Source organism: Bos taurus, chromosome 26, assembly GCF_002263795.3.
Source record: "Bos taurus isolate L1 Dominette 01449 registration number 42190680 breed Hereford chromosome 26, ARS-UCD2.0, whole genome shotgun sequence".
Classification (NCBI taxonomy): Eukaryota; Metazoa; Chordata; class Mammalia; order Artiodactyla; family Bovidae; genus Bos; species Bos taurus.
The window spans coordinates 14,055,464-14,062,267 of NC_037353.1; the positions used below are offsets into that span (position 1 = coordinate 14,055,464).

General features: G+C 40.8%; 1 pseudogene; it reads left to right on the forward strand.

Moving 5' to 3' along the window:
* The first annotated feature begins 1,031 nt into the window (after window positions 1-1,031).
* LOC784738 (small ribosomal subunit protein eS12-like) lies at window positions 1,032-1,527 on the forward strand (annotated as a pseudogene).
* Window positions 1,528-6,804: the final 5,277 nt, after the last annotated feature.

Genomic DNA, 6,804 nt, shown 5'->3' on the forward strand with positions numbered 1-6,804 from the left:
GTCGTGTCTGACTCTTTGCGAGTCTGTACAGCCCATGGAATTCTCCAGGCCAGAATACCCAGGTATCGAACCCAGGTCTCCTGCATTGCAGGTGGATTCTTTACCAGCTGAGCTGTAAGGAAAGCCCAAGAATACTGGAGTGGGTAGCATAGCCCTTCTCCAGGGGATCCTCCTGACCCAGGAATTAAACCAGGGTCTCTTGCATTGCAGGCAGATTCTTTATCAACTGAGCTATCAGGGAAGCCCAATATACAAAGAGACTGGACATCAACAGGAAAGACAACAGAAATAAGTTACAGAAATTAAAGCTAATGGAGTTGCCAAACAAGATAATTTTAAAACATTTAAAGAATTTATAGACAATGAAATATTTTGGATGAAAATTATTTTACAAAGAATCGATAGAAATTCTAGAACTGAAAAAATATAATAAATTATGAACACAGGGAATGGGTTTAATTGCTGAACAGACCTCGTTAAGAGAGTTTTTAAAAGTAGATGATAGGGACTTCCCTGATGGTCCAATGGTTGGGACTTAGTGCTCCCCGTGCAAGTGGTCTGGGTTTGATCCCTGGTCAGGGAATTAGATCCAATATGTTGGAGAAGGCAATGACAACCCACTCCAGTGTTCTTGCCTGGAGAATCCCAGGGACGGCAGAGCCTGGTGGGCTGCTGTCTATGGGGTCGCACAGAGTCAGACACGACTGGAGCGACTTAGCAGCAGCAGCAGCATGTTGCAGCTAAGACCCAGTGCAGCCACATAAATATATACTTTAAAAAAAGTGGATGATAGGTTGGAAGAAAATCATTACACTGAAGCATAGCAAGACGAAAGTATAAGAAACACGAAAGAAACAGGACATGGTGAAGAAATTAAACATGTATATAATTAGGGCCTCACAAGGAAGAAGAGAGAATGGGACTGAAGCTTTATAATCCTGAACAGGACAAATGCAAAATCACACCTAGGTACACTCCAGGCAAACTGCTAAAAGGATAAATGAAATAAGGAAGTAAAAACAATAGAGATGTCTTTCCCTGCCGCCGCGGAGCCGCGCGGAGGCAGAGGCTCGGGTGCATTCAAGATTCGGCTCCACCCGTAACCCACCGCCATGGCCGAGGAAGGCATTGCTGCTGGAGGTGTAATGGACGTTCATACTGCTCTGCAAGAGGTGCTGAAGACCGTCCTCATCCACGATGGCTTAGCACGTGGAATTCGCGAAGCTGCGAACGCTTTAGACAAGCGCCAAGCCCATCTCTGTGTGTTTGCATCCAACTGTAATGAGCCTATGTATGTCAAGTTGGTGGAGGCCCTTTGTGCTGAACATCAAATCAACCTGATTAGGGTTGATGACAACAAGAAACTAGGGGAATGGATAGGCCTCTGTAAAACTGAGAGAGGGAAAACCTCGTAAAGTGGTTGGATGCAGCTGTGTGGTGGTTAAGGACTATGGCAAAGAATCTCAGGCCAAGGATGTCATCGAGGAGTACTTCAAATGCAAGAAATGATGAAATAAAAAACTGATTTCTTGTTTAAAAAAAAAAATAGAGATAATTAAACTGCTGAAACAAAATAACTGTGATTGCCACCACAGTAAAAATATTTTTTAGGAATGATGGTGCATTAAAGGCATTTTATGTGTCTAAGAAATGAAAATTTATTTTTGTCATCACCAATCTGGCACTAAAGGAAACACTAAAGGGCGTTCTTTAGGCAAAAAGAAAATGGTATCAAATGGCCTCTCAGAGATGTAGGAAAGAATAAAGAACAGTAAAAAATATAAATGCATCAGAAAGGTAAATTATCACTGTAAAACAGTAGCAGTGTTTTATGAGTCTAAAATATATATGGAATTAAAATCCTCAAGAATAACACAAAAGATGGAAGAAAGTTAGGAGGAATTAAAACAGTCAAAGATTCTTTGATTATTGGGGAGGTAGTAAAGATTCTAATATTAGACTTTGATAAGTAAAGTCTAAGGAAAATATTAAATATTAAATTTGAATATATTCTATCATTGGATAAATTTTTTCTGTAATGTCAGTAGGGCCAAGTTGATTGATAGGGTTGCAGGTCTCCTATAACATCACTAATTTTCTGTGTAGTTGTTCTGTTAATTAAAATTTTAAAGTCTCAGAAATTCTCTAGTGGTCCAGTGGTTAAGATTCTGTGCTTTCATTGCCAAGGGCCCAGATTTGATACCTGCTCAGGGAACCAAGATTCCGCAAGCACTTAGTGCAGCCCCCACCCCCTCCCCCCCACAAAAAAAGTGTTGAACTCTCTAACTGTAAATTTTAAAATTTCTCCTTTCAGTTCTTTCTTTCTACTTCTAGGACTTGTGCTATGAAAGCGAAAGTTGCTCAGTTGTGTGTGACTCTTTGCAACCCCATGGACTATACAGTCCATGGAACTCTCCAGGCCAGAATACTGAAGTGAGAAGCCTTTCCCTTCTCCAGGGGATATTCCCAACCCAGGGATCGAACCCAGGTCTCCCACACTGCAGGTGGATTCTTCACCAGCTGAGCCACTTGCGCTGTGAAGTACATATATATTTAGAATTGTATACTTCTTGATGAATCAACACCTTTATCAGTATTGTCCCTTTTTATTCTTTGTGACGTTCCTTAAAGTGAAAGAGTTAGTCCCTTCAGTCATGTCTGACTCTGTGACCCTATGGACTGTAGCCCATGGCTCCTCTGCCCATGGGATTCTCCAGGCAAGAATATTGGAGTGGGTTACCATGGCTTCCTCCAGGGGCTCTTCCCACGTCTGTTATGTCTCCTGCATCGCCACCTGGAAAGCCCGGTGGGGTGGGCAGTCATTCCCTTCTCCAGGGAATCTTCCTGACACAGGGATCGAACCCAGGTCTCTGGAATTGCAGACAGATTCTTTACTATCTGAGCCATCAAGGAAGCCCATTCCTTATTCTATATTAATGTAGATACTCTAGCTTTATTTCCTTTTTAAAAGATTAATTTAAAAATTGTATAGTTGACTTATAACTCCAGCTTTCTCTTTCTTAATGTTTGTAGACTTTTTGATGATGGCCATTCTGATCAGTGTGAGGTGATACTTTACTGTAGTTTTGATTTGCATTTCTTTAATAATTATGTTTTTTTTTTCTTTTTTTTCTACCTCCTTTAGAAATAATGTTTTTATGAGTCCATTTTATCTCCATTAAAACTTTTGTTTTTTCCAAAGGCTTACTATACATATATATATAGAACTAATCATAGTCTGCCCTCAAAAAAAATTATACTGAATCATATATAGCTTCAGAACCTAACAACAGCACACTTCTAATTATTCTCTCTCATCTTTTCTGTGTTTTTCATTTTACTCTTATATTTGCAATAAAACCACAATCCATTGTTACTGTATTTCATCTTGAAAGATAATTATCTTTGGAGAGATTAAAAATAAGAGAAAGAATGTCTATTTTCATTTTAACCATTTCCAGAGATCTTTATTTTTGTAGATCTGTCTTTATGTATGATACCATATTCTCTAATACACTCTTGTTGAAGAGCTTCCTTTAATATTTCTTGCAGTATAGGACTGCTGGTAATAAATTCTGTCACTTTTGTTTTCTAAAATATTCTTTGTTTTCATTTTGGGAAGATATTTCATCGTGTGTGTGATTCTGGGTTGGCAGTTATTTTCTTTCAGCACATTAAAAATGTCACTGCATTGTCCTCTGGTTTGCACAGTTTCTATTAAGAAGCCTAATGTGCAATTCTTATCTTTGTTCTTCTGCATTTAATGTCTTCTTTCTCTGGCTGCCTTCAAAGTTTTCTCTTTAACTTTAGTTTTCAGTGATTGGATTAGGGTGGGAGCTAGGTTGCTAGAGAGCTTTTCTCAATGTTCTTTCTCCACCCTCAGCTTTCAGCCTTCCCTGTGTGCCTGAACCGGTGAAGGGTTTCTGAGCACTTCTGCCATGGGAAGGTGCTACTCTCTTTTCATTCTTGGGTCTCGCTGGCCTGAAGCTGGGGGTTGGGAAGTGTTTTCTGCTGTCCAGGTCCAGCCTTCGTCCTAGCAGGCCCTGTGTCCTGGGTCTTGGGGGAGTTGGGCTTTCTCAGTGATCCTGTCCCTCTATGGGGTAGCCAAACTCTGCTGGGAACTTTGGCAGGTTCTTTGCAGGAGAGTTTCCTGCCCTTCCTCTATGAGTAAATTTTTTTTAAAACCTTGATCATAGTGGGCTTTCCATGTGGCCCTAGTGGTAAAGAATCCGCCTGCCAATGCAGGAGCTAGCAGTAAATTCCTGGATTCAGAAGATCCCCTGGATGGCAACCCACTCCAGTATCCTTGCCTGGAGAATCCCATGGAGAGCAGAGCCTGGAAGACTACAGTTTATAGGGTCGCAAAGAGTGGGACACAACTGAAGCGACTTAGCACCCATGCCCAGCAGTCTTCACATGCATCCCTAGGAGCCACAACTTTTGCTGCCCTTCTCCCTGTGGCTTTGGTCTCTAAGGAAGAAGTCTCTGGCCAGAGCTTCATGCCTGTTTTTGTAGTAGTGGCTGCTTCCTTTTCTAAGCCTGCATCACAAATAGAGGCTTCTTCTGATTTCCTCCCTGGGTTTCTGTTTTTCTTGAGCACCTGTAAAGTCTGTGAAGAGCCTGGTAGTGGGTGCAAATTTCCATTGTGTCTGCAGCTCCCAGGGGTTCTGTACTTTCATGCTGCTACTGCTGCTAAGTCGCTTCAGTCGTGTCTGACTCTGTGCGACCCCATAGACGACAGCCCAACAGGCTCCCCTGTCCCTGGGATTCTCCAGGCAAGAACACTGGAGTGGGTTGCCATTTCCTTCTCCAGTGCATGAAAGTGAAAAGTGAAAGTGAAGTCGCTCAGTCGTGCCCGACCCTCAGCGACCCCATGGACTGCAGCCTACCGGGCTCCTCCATCCATGAGATTTTCCAGGCAAGAGTACTGGAGTGGGGTGCCATTGCCTTCTTAAACCTTTGTCAATTTGTTAAATGTTTTAGCTGAATTCTTCTTACTTGCTTGCATGATATCTGGTGTCTCCTTCTCCCAGGTCAGCTATCACTCTTCCCTGTCTCTCAATAGGAAGTCCTTTTTTCTCAAAGTGCTTGGCTGGCCTGAGACCTCAGCTCTCTGACTGGTGCAGAAAAGTTATGATTGTGTTTGTCTAGATTTTTTCTTGTTAGAGCGACAACAATGGTCTTTACAACTTTCTGCATCCTAGGTGGGAGCAAAATCAATAGTCTCCTGTTAACATCTTCTAACTTGTTAGATAAATAGTAGGACTGATTTCAAGAGAGATTCCCTTTTCAAATGTGTGCCTGTTTTGTTCCTATTTGACTCTTCTTATTTATTGTTTCTTCTGGCTCCTTACCAGCCAAATCTTTCTCAGTCTTTATGATAACCTCCCATGCCTTCAAAGATACTTCCCCCTGTGTATCTGAAAAACACTTAAGCATATAAGAATTAGATCCTATTAAGTTTAATCTAATCTCCATGTTGAAAAGCTTTTATTTGAAGGAAACTGAAAACCTTGCTGCTGTACCTTGGGTGGTAAATTATCTGCAGGAGCAAGTGCTTTCGCTCAATAGAAGCTTCAGAAGCACATTTCACTTGGTACTTTTTCCCCTAAAGAGGAAGAGAAAGAAGAGAAACTGATAAAAACTATTTCGTAGATATTCTATTTAAAATATTATTTTAAATGGCTGTTAATTTCTCACTGATTTATAGATCACATGGTTGGATAACTCAGAATTAGAAGAATTAACCAGTTAGCACCATGCTCAAAATAAATTTGATTTCTACACTACCAGTTACAAGAGCACCAATTAGAAGATCAAGAACAGGGACTTCCCTGGTGGTCCAGTGGTTAAGAATCTGCTTTGCAATTTAGGAGATGTGGGTTTGATCCTTGGCAAGGGGGCTAAGATCTCACATGTTGTGTGGTGCCATCAAAAAGGGAAAAAATGAATAGCAAAAACAAAATCAAGCTAAACTTTTAAAATCACTCTGATTTTTTTTATCAAAGGGAATACACCATGAATTGATGAAACTAATAAGCTTTTCTTGAAGTTTCTATAAATACTGTGCCTGTTTTCTATCCTTTGGATGAAAAAGTATCTTTTACTTATTTAAAATAAAATATTGGATAATTAAAATGTAATCAAAACACTTTTAATATATGGAGTTTGAAGTTAAGTGAAAGTCACTTAGTCATGTCCATTTCTTTGCGACCCCATGGAATGTAGCTTGCCAGGCTCCTCTGTCCACAGAATTCCCCAGGCAAGAATACTGGAGTGGGTTGCATTCCTTTCTTCAAGGGATCTTTCCGACCCAGGAATCACACCCCAGTCTCCCACACTGTAGGCAGATTCTTTATCATCTGAGCCATCAGGAAAGCCCATTATTTCAAAGCCCAGGGTTTGAAATAATCTAGTGCCAAAGCCTTTGACTGTGTGGATCACAATAAACTGGAAAATTCTGAAAGAGATGGGAATACCAGACCACCTGACCTGCCTCTTGAGAAATCTGTACGCAGGTCAGGAAGCAACAGTTAGAACTGGACATGGAACAACAGACTGGTTCCAAATAGGGAAAGCTAGTACGTCAAGGCTGTATATTGTCGCCCTGCTTATTTAACTTATATGCAGAGTACATCATGAGAGACGCTGGGCTGGAAGAAGCACAAGCTGGAATCAAGATTTCTGGGAGAAATATCAATAACCTCAGATATTGATATTAATATAAATAATTGATATTAAATATCAATAACCTGTACGTCAAGGCTGTATATTGTCGCCCTGCTTATTTAACTTATATGCAGA